Consider the following 19,931-nt stretch of genomic DNA (forward strand, 5'->3'; position numbering starts at 1 on the left):
CGATACCGATATCAGCCAATACCGATGTTGTCCAGCACCTCATTACCGATACCTATATAGCTATGTCATCCAGCACTTCATTCAGATACCGATATCAGCCAATACTGATGTTGTCCAGCACCTCATTACCAATACCGATATCAACCGATACCTATATAGCTAGGGTTGACAAGTGCCAAAAAAAACAAAAAAAAATTAGCAAAAACCTGTAAGAGTAGCGATATTTAATGCTACTGGCATATTGATGTGATATCATGAGCGATAACCGTATCGTACATTGTGATATTCATATTTTCTTTTTACTATAAGTCAGTGTAGCATAAAAATTCAGATTTCATAATTCATTTACGACAAATATTAGTTTCAATTTGTGCAAAAAAATGTGACTTTTGTGTAACAAAAGCAAAAATAAGAGTAATAATTGAAGCTTGTGTGTCGCCATGAATATTTCAGTGGATAAGTGCTATTTAAGGACTGTTTTGCTGATGTTAAGTGTCTCATTTAAGAGGGAGGGGGGCTCAGGGGGGGTCAATACCGAGACGCACACAAGTCGATAAAAGCCTTCAAGTGTCTTTTTCTCCTCTTTGGCTCGTCTTCCTTGAGTGACAGACTCCACTCTTAACACCATCTGCCTAAAAAGCGGCTAAACTTGACCCCCGCTTCCCTGGAGGGCGGGGGGGGGGGTGGACTCATCCCGCCTTCTCTTCCCGCCCGGACCCCCAGAGCCCAACAGGAAAATTCCTCCATTTATCCCCATGGTTCCCAACAGCACATACATCTAAATAGTCCGAGCTGACGTTACCCACAATGCATTCCACTCGGGCGTCTGCGGAAGGTGCGCTCTCGCTGACGGGCAGCAGGATCTGCTGATTAGGCGGGATCTGTTTTTCATCTTTTCCTCGCCGTTTGACGGCCGCCGGCTAGCAGACCGGCTTTTAATTACCAGGAAATGACTCCTCCTCTTATATATATTGTTTTTAGAAAACTATACGCTTATTTACATTTTTCTCCTCTAGCTGCTGAGTATCAATTTAGAGAACCGTATCAGAATAACGCAGCATAGGTGAAATTATAAGCAATAACAAATCCTCCATTTTATATTTTGTTAGCATTGAAGTTGGATGGGGTGATTTACTTCCTGGTCACATGACATATTGACCTTTGTTGCCAGGCAAAAATAAACAACCACCTCAAGGGGGCGCCAAAGCTGTTTTCCCTCTTCAATTTTCATTACGATACCAGTATCAACCAATACCTGTATCGCATTGTTATCTCGTGCTTTATGGCCGATATCAATCCATACCAAACAGCCATGTCGTCCAACAATGCACTACCGATATCGACCCATACGATCATACCAATATCAGCCGATACCTAGTATATAACTATGTCATCCAACGTTTCAGTACGATACCAATATCAGCCAATACTGATGTTGTCCAGCACCTCATTACCGATACCAGTATCAACCGATACCTATATAGCTATGTCATCCAGCATTTCATTCAGATGCCGATATCAGCCAATACTGATGTCGACCGGTGTATTATTACCGATATCAACCGATACCTATATAGCTATCTGATACAGTACTTCATTCAGATATCGATATCAGCCAATACTGATGTTGTCCGGTGTTTTATGACCGATACCGATATCAACCGATACTATATAGCTACGTCATCCAGCACTTCATTCAGATACCGATATCAGCCAATACTACTATTGTCCAGCACCTCATTACCGATACCGATATCAGCCGATACCTATATAGCTATATCATCCAGCACTTCATTCAGATATCGATATCAGCCAATACTACTGTTGTCCCGTGTTTTATTACCGATACCGATATCAACCGATACCTATATAGCTACGTCATCCAGCACTTCATTCAGATACCGATATCAGCCAATACTACTATTGTCCAGCACCTCATTACCGATACCGATATCAACTGATACGTATATAGCTATATCATCCAGCACTTCATTCAGATACCGATATCAGCCAATACTACCGTTGTCCCGTGTTTTATTACCGATACCGATATCAACCGATACCTATATAGCTACGTCATCCAGCACTTCATTCAGATACCGATATCAGCCAATACTACTATTGTCCAGCACCTCATTACCGATACCGATATCAGCCGATACCTATATAGCTATATCATCCAGCACTTCATTCAGATATCGATATCAGCCAATACTACTGTTGTCCCGTGTTTTATTACCAATACCGATATCAACCGATACCTATATAGCTACGTCATCCAGCACTTCATTCAGATACCGATATCAGCCAATACTACTATTGTCCAGCACCTTATTACCGATACTGATATCAACCGATACCTATATAGCCATGTCGTTCACTACCGATATCAATCCATACCGATCATACCAATACACATATAGCAATGTCATCCAACGCTTCAGTACGATACCGATATCAGCCAATACCGATGTTGTCCAGAACCTCATTACCGATACCTATATAGCTATGTCATCCAGCACTTCATTCAGATATCGATATCAGCCAATACTGATGTTGTCCAGCACCTCATTACCAATACCGATATCAACCGATACCTATATAGCTATGTCATCCAGCACTTCACGACCAATATCGACCCATACCGATCATACCAATATCAGCCGATACACATATAGCAATGTCATCCAACGCTTCAGTACGATACCGATATCAGCCCATACTGATGTTGTCCAGCACCTCATTACCGATACCGATATCAACTGATACCTGCATAGCTATGTCATCCAGCATTTCATTCAGATACCGATATCAGCCAATACCACTGTTGTCCAGCACCTCATTACCGATATCAGCCGATACCTATATAGCTATGTCATCCAGCACTTCATTCAGATACCGATATCAGCCAATACTGATGTCGTCCGGTGTTTTATTACCGATACCGATATCAAACTATACTGGTTTAACAATATTATCCAGCACTTCTTTACCGATATCAATAGAATCCTATATAGCAATGTGCCTCAAACCATAGTAAAAGGACAGGGAGATCTGGCAGGAAAACGTTTAGGTACATTTGTGTTGCAATTAGGTCACTTGAAATATGAAATATGAATTGGATCGGGGTGGAAAATTGATATGGTTTCTATCCTGTATCATCTGTTGGTTCTGGTGGGGCAGTAGCTCAATTGCCCCTCATGCAAAACTGCCACCAGGGTTGTTATTTTGACAAAGAGTATAATTCATAATGGTGTCATATCAATGAATTAATTAATTGATTAATTAATTTTCACACGTATAAAGCGAGCACGGCTTTGAATGCGTTTTTAGGCTAAAACGTCAACAGCTAAACGACGACACGCTATCTGTCCGTCCATCTTGCTGGACAAGAAACAGCATGCTGCAGCTATTGATCTCTGCTGGTATTTTAAGTTTAGGGTGGGAGGCCAGGAGGGGGGGTTGGGGGGGGGGCGCTCTATCGGGTTTCCAGGCACAACTGCCGGGGTCTTCATCCGCCCCTTCTGTTCCGCGTCGACGGGTGTTGATGGGGTTGCGGGTCGATGCTAAAGATAGACGCTAACACGTCAATACGGGAATAGTTTGCCCTGACCTGTGACTTTATGACAAATGTAATGTTTTTTTTTTTTTAACTAAGCTAATTCCTAACAAATAAGGAGAATCCTAGTTTTCCATAACGTGCATCAATGAGTATGTTTATTAATAAAGGCTGAGATATAATACAATAATACAATAAATGCACATCAACTTTGATAGGCAACACGTCACCTGGGAAATAAGCAAGAGCGAACCTTAATGATGAAAACAACTTAATGTGGCCGCAACATCGCCTCGACCCCCCCCCCCTTTTTTTTTAATGCCTAATGTTCGTTTGGGATGGCTGGAGCCCCTTTGTGACATTCCTGGTCATTAACAAGCTTTAAGACAAGTCAAATTTAAATAGCAGGGGTCATTTTTCTTTTCACAAGCACAAGATCACACAAATTTATATATTAATATATAAAATATAAATATAATACAAATATAAATTAATCAAAAAATTTATAAAATAATAAAACCAATAATAATAATACAGTAATGTATTGGACAAATACAAATTTAATTTAATTAATTTTTATTAATTTATATTATTATTTATTTTTATTAATTTATAAATAATTATATTTTGTATTTTTCTAATGATTGAAATGATAGTCTAAATTAATATTATTTTTTATTCTTTTTCATTATAGCACTTTAAGACAAGTCAAACTTAAATACCAGGGGTCATTTTTCTTTTCACAAGCACAAGATCACACAAATGTATATATTAATATATAAAATATAAATATAATACAAATATACTAAATTAATCAAAAAATTTATAAACTAATAAAACCAGTAATAATAATACAGTAATGTATTGGACAAATCAAAATTTAATGAAATTTTATTAATTTTTATAAATTTTTATTATTATTTATTTTTATTAATTTATAACTAATTATATTTTGTATTTTTCTAATGATTGAAATGATAGTCTAAATTAATATTAATTTTTATTTTTTTTTTTTTCATTATAGCACTTTAAGACAAGTCAAATTTAAATACCAGGGGTCATTTTTCTTTTCACAAGCACAAGATCACACAAATTAATATATTAATATATAAAATATAAATATAATACAAATATAAATTAATCAAAAAAATTATAAAATAATAAAACCAGTAATAATAATACAATAATGTATTGGACAAATAAAAATGTAATTTAATTTAATGTATTTGTATTAATTTATATTATTATTTATTTTTATTAATTGATAAATAATTATATTTTGTATTTCTTCTAATGATTGAAATGATTAATATTATTTTTTATTCTTTTAAATATAAATCAATATAAATGTAAATATAACAAATATAAATATGTATTAATATCAAGAATTATTGCAGTTATAATTACAATGTATAATTAATTACAATCATTAATTTAATAATTCTAAATAATGATGTTTTCTAGCTACTTGATGTTCTTTTTTTTACAAAAATGCTAAAATTAAACTAAAATTTTAACTATAATGCTATAAATGCTTCAACTAAAATCCCTTTTATCTCACGGAATGTGTGTAAATGAACACGTTTCCATGGCGATGGCACCCAGTCATGACAGATCCGTTTATTTCCTCCTATCATAAAGCCTGTTGCTGATTGGCTGACAGAAACCACATGTACGTATCTTCCATTCATTCATGAGGACTGTTACTAAAAGTTACCAAATTGGACTCCTCGCCTCGTGAAGACTCCCAGAAACCCCCCCGGGGACCACTTGCTATCCTATTCTATTCTTGGTAACCATGGTAACGCGATACACTCATCACATTGATGTTGCCCAAACGTCCCGTTAGAAGACGTATTGAAGGCGTGAATGTTCTTTAATATCGCGCTTTATTCTACAAAAAAACAACAGTGGAGAACTTTTAGTGGGGGGGGGGGCAGTGTGTTTAAGCGCTCTCTTGGGGGGGAGGGGGGGGGTAAGCAGATGGGACGTTTAGCATGACGATCATCTGCTTTAGATGTGAGCTAGGATGCTTGTTGACATTTTTGCCCCATGCAGGAAGCCGCCTCCATTAAACACACTTTATTATTTCATGAAAAAAAAGTCATAAAATAATAATTATTGAACAAAATATCATATTTGTGCTTAACACAAAGCAGATTTTAACAGCCTGTTATGTTCTCCTATTTCCATGGCGTGTTGTTGGTGGCGCTCGAAGGGAATAAAATGTCCGACTAAATTGATGTGTAAGTAAATACCGCCGTTTGATTTATTGTAATATTACGAGCGCGTGCCATATTATTAGCGTCCTTAAAAGACAAGACGGCATCATTAAAGGCGCCGATGCTTCATTGTTAACCTGATTGCTTCCCCGAGTCCTGGATGTGAGAAATAAATATCCGTTCTTATTGAGCGGGAAAAGAAAAGGCGTGTCTCGAGCTAATATTGCTAACAAATTCTCCGCTTGCTTAATGAAAGCTTATTAGACTTTCTAGCAAATCCTATTAGGACTCCCACCATCCTCATCATCACCTTTTTCATTCATGTAATAATTTCTCATTTATTAGCATAACATGTCACACGCACCCCCTCGCCGCCATCGGTGACTTGAAATTTCTCCCACGGTTCAATTTGCTCCACAAAACTGCGACTGTATCTTTAAAACTTATCATACTAGCACAGGGGTCTTAAACTAAATTTACCTGGGGGGGGGGGCACTGGAGCTAGGGTCTGGGCAAGGCTGGGCCGCATCAGGTTTTCAAAAAAAAAACAAAAAAAAAAAACGCATTTATTAAATACAGAAAAATTAATCAACATTATTCCATAAATAAAACATTCCACTTTTCTCAAATATCTTCATTTCAATTTTTCTACACAAAATAAGATCAAGAATAAAGAAAATCAATCAATCAGTAATAAATAAATATAATAATAATAATAATAAAACAGCAAATAATTAAAAATTAAGAAATAGTTGGTGGGTAGACAAATTATTTTTTTCAGATTAAAATGAACAAAGCATTATTAGAGCCCTGTAGACATGACAAAACACGACTATAGTCACATTTATACTCTTTTTATTTACAACATATTGCGCAACTGCAGGGTCTTGAGACACATGCTAACTCGCAAACTAGAGAGCTAGCGACCTAAACGGTAGCCTTCAAGTTATTTCCTTTAAACTTAAATAGCCAAAAACTTACCACTTCCACACGGATAGGGAGGATAACTATTAACAGTTATTTAACCTTTAACATGAACATTAATCAAACGTAATCATTTTTTCTGGGTACATGATACCATACAGCATCCGTATCAAACTAGTGTCCAGGGGCCTCAAACTAGTGTCCTGCGGGCCACATTTGGCCCGCGGGCCGCATGTTTGAGACCCCTGTGCTAGCATGTCCCAAGTGAGGGGGGCGCCACCAGTGTCATCCAACGCCAAAACATGCTAACGCTAACGCCTTTTAAACGGAGTACAAAGAAACCGTGCATGGATTTAAAAAAATAAAAAAAAAATTGACAAATTCGTGGGCGCAGTCGGAAACAAATGAACGCAGGCCGCGCCCGCGGAGGACGGGATGTGGGATGCGAGCAGCCGGGAGTCTCCCTGGTGTCACCTCCAGCCTATTAGTCTTAGAAAGCATGATGGATGACACACACACACATACACACACACACATACACACACATACACACACCATGCAGGGAGCTTCATGAGAATGATAAAGTGAAGGGCGAGGAGAAGATCGGAAAAGAGAGGGAATGTTGCCAGGGGATTTCCATCTTGTTTGTGTTCAACGCTAACGTGGCAACTTCTCATACACGCGCTAGTTTTATGATGGATTGGTCTTCATGCCTTTCACTCAACACTCATCCATCCATCCATTTTCTGTCGCGCTTGTCCTCACGGGGGTCACTGGCACATCGTTTTTATCATTTCTAAGGTCGTATTTTATGTATGATTGTTCCATTTAGTGGGCGGCACGGTGGATGAGTGGTTAGCGTGCGACCTCACAGCTAGGAGACCAGGGTTCAATTCCACCCTCAGCTATCTCTGTGTGGAGTTTATGTTCTCCGGGTTCTCCGGGTACTCCGGTTTCCTCCCACATTCCAAAAGCATGCTAGGTTAATTAGCATTACTCCAAATTGTCCATAGGTATGAATGTGAGTGTGAATGGTTGTTTGTCTATATGTGCCCTGTGATTGGCTGGCTGGCCACCAGTCCAGGGTGTACCCCGCCTCTCGTTCCAAAGACAGCTGGGATAGGCTCCAGCATACCCGTGACCCGAGTGAGGATAAGTGTTATTTATTATTTATTATTTATTATTTATTATTTATTATTTATTATTTATTATTTATTATTTATTATTTATTATTTATTATTTATTATTTATTATTTATTATTTATTATTTATTATTTATTATTTATTAATTTATTTATTATTTATTATTTATTATTATTATTTATACTTTTTCTTGTATTAATTTGACCGTATTCTAATTATATTATTACCCATGACTCTCGTGAGGATAAGCGGTAGAAAATGAATGAAAGTGCACTTGAGGGGTGGACGTACAACCATGAATCTCTCACACAATAAAACTAAAATAAAGTAAAATTCCAACAACATGCATGCTAGGTTAATTAGCATTACTCCAAATTGTCCATAGGTATGAATGTGAGTGTGAATGGTTGTTTGTCTATATGTGCCCTGTGATTGGCTGGCTGGCTGGCCACCAGTCCAGGGTGTACCCCGCCTCTCGTTCCGAAGACAGCTGGGATAGGCTCCAGCACCCCCCGCAACCCTCGTGAGGAAAAAGCGGTAGAAAATAAATGAATGAATATTCCATTTAGTGCTGGTATTTGATGTATTATGATGAGTATTAGTATTATCGGTAGTAGTGGTACTGTAATAGTAGCATCGGATGTCCAGTGTATTGGCTGTATGTGAGTAGGAAGTACTAAATAGAGTCCAACCGAGTGTTGTAGCCAAGAGGAAGTAAGTCAAAACATTCCAGTGTATATCAAAATAAAAGCGTTATGAAAATGAGTTTGCATAACAAATAAAAATAAGAATGACTTCTGCTAGCTGGAATGTCTTCCCGTCATTCAACACGTGAAGCAAAGACGTTCCTGGCGAGGTTATGGATGATAGATTCCATGTAGACGTTGATGTGTGATGAAGTGAAGGGGAATATCCTTCCCGGAATATTCTATTATTCTATACCCGGGACGCCAAGTCGCTACTCTGCTTAATGGACTTGACTTGTGCCGAGACGTTGATGAACGAGCAACATTCCTGATACCCCCCCCCCCCCCACCACCACCACCACCGCCCCCACCTCCTTGTTATTGATACACTACACTACACACTGCTTTAATTTTATACACAATATATCATATGGAATACATCATATATATGTAGTATCAGTATTAGGGATGTCTCATAATTATTGGTACTGATTATTATTGGCACGATATCATATATTGATATCAGTTGATATCGGTGATTTTTTTCCCGATCATATAAACCGATGTACTAGCTTTTTTTTTTTCAGAAAACTGATATGCCGATATTGTCTAACTCTCAATTTCCGATACCGATATCAGCCGATACCAATACGGATATTGATATGGAACACGAGAAATCTGGAATCTGGTGGAATGAACACATATATGTTGCATATCTTAATCTTAATCTTAATCTTAATCTTAATCTTAATCTTAATCTTAATCTTAATCTTATACAGCATTTTTCATGATCGGAAAAAAAATCAGATATCGATATCAACTGATAACGATTTTTTGCTAATATCAAAATGATAATTATCGGACATCCCTAATTATGAAATTCAAAACGTTTTTACACAACGTATAACCGCTCGTGTCCTTAAAGGTGGCAATCAAACTTGAAAAAAAATATGGTGACAAAAAAACTTTTATTTAATATTATTCTGAATATTTTATTATATTTTTATTTTTTTTACATTTTGTATATTTTATTTATTTTTATGTATTTATCATATAAAATAATTAAATAATTTTATTTTTTATATGATTAAATCTTATTAAATAAATATTAAAAATGTATTTAAAATGTTTTTAATCGCTGTCAAACTTTCAATTGAAATATTTAATATTAGTTATGAATGATTTTATTTTTAAATTTTTATATTTTATATATTTTATTTATTTTTATGTATTTATCATATAAAATCATTAAATAATTTGATTTTTAATATGATTAAATCCTATTAAATAAATATTTAAAATGTATTTAAAATGTTTTTTAATCGCTGTCAAACTTTCAATTGAAATATTTAATATAAGTTATGAATGATTTTATTTTCCAGTTTTTATATTTTATATTTGAATATTTGTATTTCATCATTTATGATACTAAAGTATGATATCGACGACATATAAACTGTAACTGCTGCTACTAAACAAGCTAGCAGTTGTTTTGCCCTCCAAACCACCAGGGGGCAGTAGTCACTGGCAGGTTACCCTTGTATCCCAGATAGAAATACTACCAGTTGATGAGTTTTTGTGGTATTTTTATTGCGTTTGTGAAATGAGGAAACTGCGTGTGAACGGCTGAGACGGGACGGTGGTGCTGATGCTAGAAAACGAGGCCAAAAGCTAGCATGCGACGGTTTGTGCAGATGGATGGGAGAGAGGAAGTCGATGATTGTGTTTTCAAGCTGCGCCATCCATCACGGGCGGCGGCATCAATCGTGAGCATGAAGTGCATCAGCGTGCCGCGCTAATGCAGTTGAAGAGCAAATGAATCTGGTTTGAAGCGTCTGCGCCGCATTAGCCTTCGCTCGTCACGACGAAGGACCGCCGCTTTGGTAGAACGTGAATGGAAAAACATAGAACAGAATCTCTCGCTCTTTTATTGACGTATTGACTTTTTTTCTTCTTTTAAACTTCATTTCACGGCCAAACGTCAGCGTGACGCTTTGACAGGCGGCGTTATTACCCTCTTGGCGACGGGAACCGACGTGCTTTGTCACTTCCTGTCCGTCAGCATTTAATTGAAGTGTCATTTTTAGGTCAAAGTAAAAGCTCACCTCGTCCTAATATCCGCTTGCTTGTCTCGTATTGCTATCATGTGACTGTCGTTTGTTATTATTTCATAATTAGCTTCTTCATTGTTGGCGACATTTACATGAAAAAGTGTCAAATGCTAACGTGTGAATTATCCATGCTAGCATATTTTATATTTTACCCCCTTTCTTATGCGAGTAAGTGAAAAATACTACTAAGTATCACATCAACTGCTTCCTTTTTATATAGCATTGCTCTCTTTAATGTAAGCACAACCTGCACAAAAGCGCTGCCCCTAGTGGTTCGGAGTGCAAAATGACTCCTACCTTGTCACCATTTTTGTCACGAATCATGATATCTTATGTAAAGTTTATTTAATATGAAATTATTTCACTAAACAATATAATGTAATTATTTAATATAAGAATAAATCAAATCAAAATAAAAAATAACAGGAAATATATATATATAATATAATATATATATATAATCATATAAAATACTAAATAAAGATTTAAAAAAATGTTTTTGGTGAAGTTTAAACAGGACACAAGTGGTTATGGGCTATGTAAAAAATGTATTATATAGTTAAGATAATTTAATAAAAAAAAAAAAATAACCATTTTGTCAAAATTAAATTAAATTACATTAAATTTAAATACTTGAGCAGTTATGTAAAAAGTGTTAGCGTTTATTTAATGTAATTTTATAATTTAATATAATAATGCCAATATAATTGAATTAATTAATAGAATATAATAAACAAATAATGACAAAACTATTACAAATTCTAATTATGATAATAATACATTTCATGTACGTTTAAAAATTCTTTTGTCAATTTGAAGCATAACATTTAAAAATGAGTGATTACGTTTTGTGGAAAACTTAATATAAAATAAAATAATATATTTTAATTTATTTATAATATAATAAATAATAAAATATAAAAATAATCACAAAAAACAAACATTAAAATAATGTAAAAACGTAATAAAATAATCCGAATAAAATACAAATGTAATGATTTTTTTTTAATGTTCAACTTTAAGCACAGCGTTCAAGAATATGAGCTGTTATTTGTTATGTAGATACCCCCCCTTCTCCAGCAGCGCCCTCTGGTGGCTGCTGCTAAGACACTTTTCGTTAAAGTGGAATATTGCATGAGTCACGTGATGTGAAAATATTCCTTTAAACTACAAGATGGCCGCCCCTCACTGAGGCTGCCTGGGTTCTGGTGGAGGTTTTTCCTCGCCTCTTTCGCCAACGCAGTCACCGAGGTGCCGTTGAGCTGCTTGAGTTTGCCGCAGACGTGCTCTGCCGTGATTGTTGGCTCTCGCAACAAGACGAGAAGGTCATGTGACTTCTGTTTTTTTCTTTTTTTTTCTGTCAGCGGTTTTGTTTGCTGCTTTTCCTTCCTGTCGCTCCGCCTTCCCTGTCAAAACACGTCTCTCGCCAATGAAGACGGATGACCGTGTCGGACGGAGGCGGAGGCGAGGGAAGATGGAGGCAGACGCTCCGAGAGACGAGTGAGAGAAGGAGGAAGATGAAGACGGAAAAGGGAGGAAGCGTGACAGCGAAGCCAGAAGGGCCAGACAGGAAGTGGGGAGCTGAGGGAGGCCGACCGTTGCTGAGGGCTTTCCTTTGTTGACGTCAAAGCTTTTATTTTTGTAGCATCCCCTGAAGCGCAGCAGAGAGGAAGTCTGCTGTGCAAATTCAAAACATCTTTACGCTTCCCTCAATCATCACATAACAACGCAAACATACGCCATCCCATGTCCTCCATTTTATGTCCGCCCACATCCCAAACACTTGCATGTTAGGTTCAATGCCGACGCCAAATTGTCCATAGGTATGAATGTGAGTGTGAATGGTTGTTTGTCTATATGTGCCCTGTGATTGGCTGGCCACCAGTCCAGGGTGTACCCCGCCTCTCGCCCAAAGACAGCTGGGATAGGCTCCAGCATAGCCGTGACCCGAATGAGGATAAGTGGTATAGAAAATAGATGAATGGTGTTTTGATATTATGATTTTTTTTCTTAATGTAATATTACAATAAATAAATATGAAATATTTATATAATATAATATAAATATGAATAATGCTATGATGTTTCAATGTTAAAATTGCAAGTTATGATTTATGTTTTGTAATGGGATTTAAATCTGCTGAAATGTGATCTTTATTTTTGTTTAATTTGATCATATTTATTATTATATTATTTATTATTATTAAAAAATGTATAATAAAAAATTAATAATATTATTATTATTAATATAAATTATTATATTATATATTATTATAATGTTATTATTTATTATTATTTTATTTATTTATTATTATTTATTTTATTTATTATATTTTTTAGTTTTTTCTTGTAATAATTTGGGTTAGGGTTAGGTAAGAGTTATGATTTATGTTTTGTAATGGGATTTGAATATGCTGAAATGTGATCTTTATTTTTATTTAATTTTATCATATTTCTTATTATATTATTATTTATTATTATTATTTTATTTATTTATTATTTATTTTATTTATTATAATTTCTAGTTTTTTCTTGTAATAATTTGACCATATTCTAATTATATTATACAACAATCTCGTAAGATAAAAATGTAATTTATTCTCATAAAATAAATCATGCCATTATTGAAATTATATTAAAATGTGTTTTATATTTTTATATTTCTTATTCCTTTTTAAGAAACTTTTTATTTGGTAAGTTATTATTTAAATACAAATACAATGAATATATAATATAATTTCAATATTATTCTATTTTTTAACTAGTATTTAATTAAAAAAAATTATACAAATATGTATTTTTAAATGTTGTGTCTGGTTTGGGATGTGCGCTTCCTTCCCTCGCTGCATCCTCCATTAGCGTTGACCTCTGACCCCAGGGGTTGATCATGTGATTGTGCGACAAGCGGGGGTCACGTCGGCTTGTCAAAACAGCGTCGCTGATGCGTGACAGCGCTACCAAGCACCCTGCTGGTTTGCCTTTCTATCACTTCCTTTCATTTGGATGCTACAGTCGCTACAGTACTTGTTGACAGTACTTGCAGTACTTGTGTACTGGTTTGTGAGGAATGTGTGTGTCGCAGCAATTTTAGTGGGAACCCACTTTGGGGCAACTTATTTTCAACTTTTAATTGACTTAAAAATACGACTTATTTTGCTAGGTTAATTGGTGACTCCATATTGTCCATAGGTATGAATGTGAGTGTGAATGGTTGTTTGTCTATATGTGCCCTGTGATTGGCCGGCTAGCAACCCCCGCCTCTCACAAGAAGAATGATGGATGGACTTATTATTCTTACTACTTTGCACTTTTAATTGAACTAAAGTACTGCTAAGTACAGTTAATTTAATCATAATACTGCTATGATGCAAGTTTTTTGCACTTTTTATTATTTAAGGGGGAGTACTGTTGTGTACCCAACTTTTGCTGTTTTAATTTACTTGAAATATTGCTGTAATACTTCTCATTTTTGGCACTTCTAATTTACTTAAAATACTTCCGTGATGCTACTTTTCTGTACTTTTAATCGACTTAATTTACAAAAAATACGACGAGTCCACACAGGCAAGGGATCGGAAAGACCTGGGTTCGATTCTCCACTGTGGAGTTAGCATGTTCTCCCGGGAGTAGGTGGGTTTTCTCCGGGTACTCCGGTTTACTCCCACATTTTAATCCTAATACTGCTATGATGCAAGTTTTTTGCACTTTTAAGGGGGAGTACTGTTGTGCACCCAACCTTTGCTGTTTTAATATACTTCATATATTGCTGTAATACTTCTAATTCACTTAAAATACTGCCATGATGCTACTTTTTTGTACTTTTAATTGACTTAATTTACAAAAAATACAACAAGGCCACACAGTCAAGAGATCGAAAAGACCTGGGTTCGATTCTCCACTGTGGAGTTAGCATGTTCTCCCCGTGCGTGAGTGGGTGCGTTTTCTCCGGGTACTCCGTTTTTTTCCCACATTCCAAAAACATGCTAGGTTAATTGGCAGTTAATTTAATCCTAATACTGCTATGATGTAAGTTTTTTTGCACTTTTTACTTAAGGGGGAGTACTGTTGTGTACCCAACTTTTGCTGTTTTAATATACTTCAAATATTGCTGTAATACTTCTAATTCACTTAAAATACTGCCATGATGCTACTTTTTTGCACTTTTAATCGACTTAATATACAAAAAATACGACGAGGCCACACAGTCAAGGGATCGGAAAGACCTGGGTTCGATTCTCCACTGTGGAGTTAGCATGTTCTCCCTGGAGTAGGTGGGTTTTTCCCGGGTACTCCGGTTTACTCCCACATTCCAAAAACATGCTAGGTTAATTGGCAGTTAATTTAATCCTAATACTGCTATGATGCAAGTTTTTTTGCACTTTTTACTTAAGGGGGAGTACTGTTGTGTACCCAACTTTTGCTGTTTTAATATACTTCAAATATTGCTGTAATACTTCTAATTCACTTAAAATACTGCCATGATGCTACTTTTTTGTACTTTTAATCGACTTCATTTACAAAAAATACGACGAGGCCACACAGGCAAGGGATCGGAAAGACCTGGGTTTGATTCTCCACTGTGGAGTTAGCATGTTTTCCCGGGAGTAGGTGGGTTTTTCCCGGGTACTCCGGTTTACTCCCACATTCCAAAAACATGCTAGGTTAATTGGCAGTTAATTTAATCCTAATACTGCTATGATGCAAGTTTTTTGCACTTTTTATTATTTAAGGGGGAGTACTGTTGTGCACCCAATTTTTATTCATTCATTCATTTTCTGCCGCTTATCCTCACGAGGGGCGCGGGGGTGCTGGAGCCTATCCCAGCTTTCTTCGGGCAAGAGGCGGGTGTAGGCAACTTTTGCTGTTTTAATTTACTTGAAATATTGCTGTAATACTTCAAATTTTTTGACTAAAAATACTGTTGTGATGCTAATTATTTTTTGCACGTTTTATTTACTTGAATAACGGCTGTAATGCAAGGTTTTTTTTTTGGACTTATAATTGAATTAATTTGAAAATACTTCAGCGATGACAGTTAATTTTTGTACTTTTTATTTACCTGAAATACTGCTTTGATGCTACTTAACTTTTGCAAGTTATACTGCCTCTTACTTTTTGTACTTTTAGTTGATTTTTGTGATAAATGATAAATTTTTTTTTTTTGTATTTTTTCGTTTATTTTAGCATTCTATTCCTAAGGAATTGTCGTATTTCCCGTTTAAAGTCGGAGGTCAAGACAACGACCATCCGTGCGGACGGGGAACGGGATGTTGACCTCAGATGTTCCCGTTCCGGCGTAGACAGCGAAGCGTCTGACCAGAAGCAGGGTGGGAAGCAGCGTGAGAGGAAAAGAGAGAGAAGCTTTTAAAAGGATTTTGTCGGTTATTGACTGGTTGCACTCTTCAGCTAATAGCCATTTAAAGATTATGGGCCTGCTGGTGGAAATCAAGGCCTCCATTGTTTGCCTTATTGCATTCTGGCAGATGGGGGCTGACACAACAACATGCAGCATCCCTCCGGGCACACTCGCCCAGCGCCGACCCTCCATCAGCAGATCTCCTATTGAACCGGCCCTAATAACCGGCTATGAATTATTAATCCACCGACCATATTGAAGACAGGGAGGGAAGATGAGTGGTGGAGGGGGGAGAAGCGACGATCATGGGGCCTCGCTGATTGGCGTACAGGTGCCAGTCGGAGGAAAAAAGGGCCGGCTCAAAAGAGTCCCACGGCGGCCATTTCTCGGAACAGGCAGGACGTTCCGATAACTGGCACGGGAAGATAAAATATATATTCATTAAATGTCAGATTGCTGATGAAATGGGTCCGATCCATTAGCGGGCAGCCCGGCGGCCGCTTAATGTTTCCCGGTTGTTGTTTTGGCTTGGGTGGTGCCGCCGCCCCTCCTGGGTGGTGGCTGCTGGAAACAAGATCGCCAGGAAGGCTTGGCAGGTGCAAGGAAAAGAAGGAAAGACTCTGGAAATCGGAGTCAAAAGCACCTGTTGTTGGTGGAAGGATAAAACTTGATCAGGGTCGTTCGAACGTCCACGCAGGTGATTTATTGGCGGGGCCGGCAGATGTTGCCGACGCGAGGCTGGAGATCGTTTGTCCTGTTCACACATCAGCACGCACGTGTTGCAAAGCCATGAATACAACTTTTAAAAAAAACACTTGTTGGTACAAATGTGCTATCCACTAAAATGAGTCATTATTCTTGAAATATCTGGCAACAACAAGATTGCGTAACTGTCAGGGGCTGCACGAGAGCTGCCGTTCATTGATGGCAAAAACATGACTTCCAACACAGTGAGGAGCAAAATAATTTTCTTGCCTAGAGTCAAGCATGTTGGCATTACATCACTGTCTGGGGCTGCACAAGTGCTGCTGGCGTTGGAGAGCTGCGGTTCACTGGTGGCAAAACGTGAACTCTGACACCTGCAGCCAAGCACAGTCTAGAGCTGCACGAGTGCTATTGGCATTGGGGAGCTGCGGTTCACTGATGGGAAAACGTGAACTATAACACCTGCAGTCAAGCACCGTCTAGAGCTGCACGAGTGCTACTGGCATTGGGGAGTTACGGTTCATTGATGGGAAAACCTGACTTCCAAGGCAAAGTGAGTAGTAATATACTAGTCTTACCTCAGCATGGAGGTGGTAGTGTCACAGTTTCGGGCTGCACGAGTGCTACTGGCATTGGGGGGTTACGGTTCATTGATGGGAAAACCTGACTTCCAACCCAATAGTTGGGAGCAAAATAATTGTGTGTTGCCTACAGTCAAGCACGGTACCGTCACAATGTTGTGCTGCTGGAGAGCTGCGGTTCAGTGATGGCAAGACGTGAACTATAACACCTGCAGTCAAGCACCGTCTAGAGCTGCACAAGTGCTACTGGCATTGGGGAGTTACGGTTCATTGATGGGAAAACCTGACTTCCAAGGCAAAGTGAGTAGCAAGATACTAGTCTTACCTCAGCATGGAGGTGGTAGTGTCACAGTTTCGGGCTGCACGAGTGCTACTGGCATTGGGGGGTTACGGTTCATTGATGGGAAAACCTGACTTCCAACCCAATAGTTGGGAGCAAAATAATTGTGTGTTGCCTACAGTCAAGCACGGTACCGTCACAATGTTGTGCTGCTGGAGAGCTGCGGTTCAGTGATGGCAAGACGTGAACTATAACACCTGCAGTCAAGCACAGTCTAGAGCTGCACAAGTGCTACTGGCATTGGGGAGTTACGGTTCATTGATGGGAAAACCTGACTTCCAAGGCAAAGTGAGTAGCAAGATACTAGTCTTACCGCTTAGCATGGAGGTGGTAGTGTCACAGTGTTGAGCTGCACGAGTGCCCCTGGCATTTGGGCGATGCGGTTCATTGATGGGAAAACCTGACTTCCAACACAAAGTGAGTAGCAAGATAATAGTCTTACCTCTTAGCATGGAGGTGGTAGTGTCACAGTGTTGGGCTGCACAAGTGCCCCTAGAATTGGGGAGCTGCGGTTCGTTGATGGGAAAACCTGACTTCCAACGCAAAAGTGAGTAGCAAGATAATGGTCTTACCTACAATCAAGCATGGAAGTGGTAGTGTCACGGTGTTGGGCTGCACGAGTGCTACTGGCATTGGGGAGTTACGGTTCATTGATGGGAAAACCTGACTTCCAACCTAATAGTTGGGAGCAAAATAATTGTGTGTTGCCTACAGTCAAGCACGGTAGCATCACAATGTTGTGCTGCTGGAGAGCTGCGGTTCACTGATGGGAAAACATGAACTACAACACCTGCAGCCAAGCACAGTCTAGAGCTAGTCTAGGTAGTTACGGTTCATTGATGGAAAAACCTGACTTCCAACGCAAAGTGAGTAGCAATGGTCTTACCTCTTAGCATGGAGGTGGTAGTGTTGCAGTGTTGGGCTGCACGAGTGCCCCAGGCATTGGGGAGATGCGGTTCATTGATGGGAAAACCTGACTTCTAACGCAAAGTGAGTAGCAAGATAATGGTCTGACCTACAATCAAGCATGGAGGTGGTAGAGTCAAAGTGTTGGGCTGCACGAGTGCCCCTGGTATTTGTGAGTTCCACTTCATTGATAGGAAAACGTGAATTCCAACACAAAGTGAGTAGCAAGATAATTGTCTAACCTGACACGTGTCTCTTTCCATTTACTTTTTATGTTGAATTCATGTTTTCCCCTCCATGAACCACAACTCCCCAGTGCTGACATCACTCATGCTTCAACCCCAGACCACCACCACTACCACCACCATGCTTGACTGTAGGCCTGCCTATATTGCTACTCACTTTTGTGCATGAATTAATGTTTTCCACTCAATTAACCACAGCTCTCCATTGCCAGCAGCACTCGTACATGCTACCACCACCATGTTTGCCTGCAGCCCAGCTTCTGCTTCACAATGTCACAGTATATGTTGGAATTTGTCTTTCTCTCCATGTACCGCAACTCCCTAGTTGCGGCAGCACTCATGCCTCACCCCCACATCACCACCTCTCTTGACTGTGGGCCAGACACATGCATCTTGCTACCCACTTTTCATGTTGGGATTCATGTTATCCTTTTAATGAACCGCTGCTCCTCAGTGCCAGCAGCACTTGTGCCCCCTATCACCACCATGCTTGACTTCAACCCAGTTTCTGCTTCACATTGTTAGAGTACATGTTGGAAGTCATCTCTCCATGAACCGCAACTGCTCCGTGCCGGAAGCCCTCATGCGCGTTACCATGCTTGACTGGGCAATTAGCTTGATACTCTATACGCTATTGACACAAGAACGGCTGTGTGAATAGTACATAGTACAGCTATACAAGTTGTACACTGACTACTCTAAAGTATATCACTTGAGTACTACTATAATGAAAATACTTGTTAAAATGTGATGCTGTGTATATTTATGTAAATTGTATGCTGAGAGTGAATCTCGAGGTGCCGAGTGATGCTGTAATAAATCAACCCCTCCCAAAAGTGAAGCGTCAGGGTGCAAGGGGGTGACGTGACACGGTGATACGGGTGTGAAGAGAGGAGGAAGAGGAGGGGGGGCGAAGGCCTGCAGGCGGAGGATGAATGGGCAAATGGTGGAGGTCACAAAGAACACCATCTGGGTACATGAAAAGGAGGCAGGGGAGGATTTAGGAGGGGAGGTGGGGGTGAAGCAAACAAAACAAAAAAGCACCAGCTCTGCCAGCATGTAGCCAGCACCTCCAACAACACCGCCACCTTCCACGCTGAACCCCCACCTCACCCTCCTCATCTCTCCCCCCTCCCCTCTTCTCTTATTCCCAC

The sequence above is a fragment of the Doryrhamphus excisus genome, linkage group LG23, assembly GCF_037039965.1.
Source record: "Doryrhamphus excisus strain RoL-2023G ecotype Guam linkage group LG23, RoL_Dexc_Guam_v1.1, whole genome shotgun sequence".
Lineage (NCBI taxonomy): Eukaryota > Metazoa > Chordata > Actinopteri > Syngnathiformes > Syngnathidae > Doryrhamphus > Doryrhamphus excisus.